This window comes from Gossypium raimondii, chromosome 6 (assembly GCF_025698545.1).
Source record: "Gossypium raimondii isolate GPD5lz chromosome 6, ASM2569854v1, whole genome shotgun sequence".
Lineage (NCBI taxonomy): Eukaryota > Viridiplantae > Streptophyta > Magnoliopsida > Malvales > Malvaceae > Gossypium > Gossypium raimondii.
In genome coordinates, this window is record NC_068570.1 from 40722894 (window position 1) to 40724290 (window position 1397).

General features: G+C 37.2%; 1 non-coding gene across 1 annotated transcript; it reads right to left on the bottom strand.

Annotated features, from left to right (window-relative positions):
- Nucleotides 1–266: 266 nt before the first annotated feature.
- Nucleotides 267–372, bottom strand: LOC128042137 (small nucleolar RNA R71). The gene has a single exon (XR_008197343.1). It is a non-coding gene; the product is annotated as a small nucleolar RNA R71 (small nucleolar RNA).
- Between the last annotated feature and the right edge of the window lie 1025 nt (nucleotides 373–1397).

Genomic DNA, 1397 nt, shown 5'->3' on the forward strand with positions numbered 1-1397 from the left:
ATTTGTGGTCTCGAAACCACTGTCCTGATTTGGGCCAAAATAGGGCTGTTACAATTCACACCTTCACATTCGACTGTTCATAGAGGTGAATGATTCCTTCAAGATAGTCGGTGTAACCGAAGATGCATTGAGGTTGAAGTAGTTTTCATACTCATTGTGAGATAGAGCACAAGAATGATTTAATTCCTTGCCACCAAACTCAATTTCTACATGGCAAGAATTAGCAGAATGTTTCCTGGTAAAGTATTTCCCACCTAGAAAAAATGATATTGCGGAATGAGATCACCACTTTCAGCAAATGGATGATGAGTCCCTATACAAGGCATGGGAAAGATTCAAAGAGCTATTATGAAAATGCCCTCACCATGGAATTCTGCATTGTATCTAGCTTGAGACAATTTATAATGGTCCCAGTGCGCATACTAGAATGGTGGTAGATACTTCAACGAATGGTGCTCTCTTATCAAAGTCTTATAATGAGGCTTACAAAATCATCAAGAAAACAATCAATAATAATTACCAATGGCTGACAAATCGAACAACTTCAAGAAGACGAGTAGTAGGAGTTCATGAAGTAGATGCCTTCACTTCACTCTCAGCTCAGGAATATTCTATCTCTTCAATGTCGAAATAGTTTAGTACTAATGGTTTTAAATTATGTTGCAATTCGTTGAGTCAATTTGACATTGTTTCTTGCGTAAATTGTGGGGACGAACATTCTTTTTAGAGTTTTCTATTAAATCTCGAGTTTGTTTACTATGTAGGAAATCAAAACCAGAATAGAAGTGGACAAGGACTACAATCCAACTTCTATAATACTTCATGGTGAAACCATCCAAACTTTTCTTAGAGTAACAAAGGAGCTAGACCGAACAACAACTACATGTAGCATAGATCAAATCAACCTCAATGGTTCAGTATAAAAATTCAGAAACCACCACAAGCTAAATCATTTAATAGATTCGTGAATTTGTTGAAGGCATACACTGTGAAGAATGATGCCTTAATCCAAAAGCCAAGCAGCAACACTGAAAAATTTGGAAAACCAAATGGGTCAGTTAGCTACGGAGCTTAGTAATAGACTGCAAGGAGCCTTGCCGAGTGACACAAAAAAACCAAGGAATTTGGGTAAGGAACACTGCAAAGTAGTTACTTTACGAAGTGGAAAGACTTTGGAACCTAAGGTAGTTGAGGTTGAAGATGAACCTACCAAGGAAAAGGAAAATCAAGTAACAATTGAAATTCCTGCACCAGAAGAGCTAGGTTCTACAAAGTCTAAAGAGGTAAAATCTAAACTAGTGAATTCTAATAAGCTAACACATTCTTCATATGTAGATTCAATACCTCAGAAAAGTTGTCCAATCCAAGCCAAGGTTTTAGCACCTCCGTATCCACAA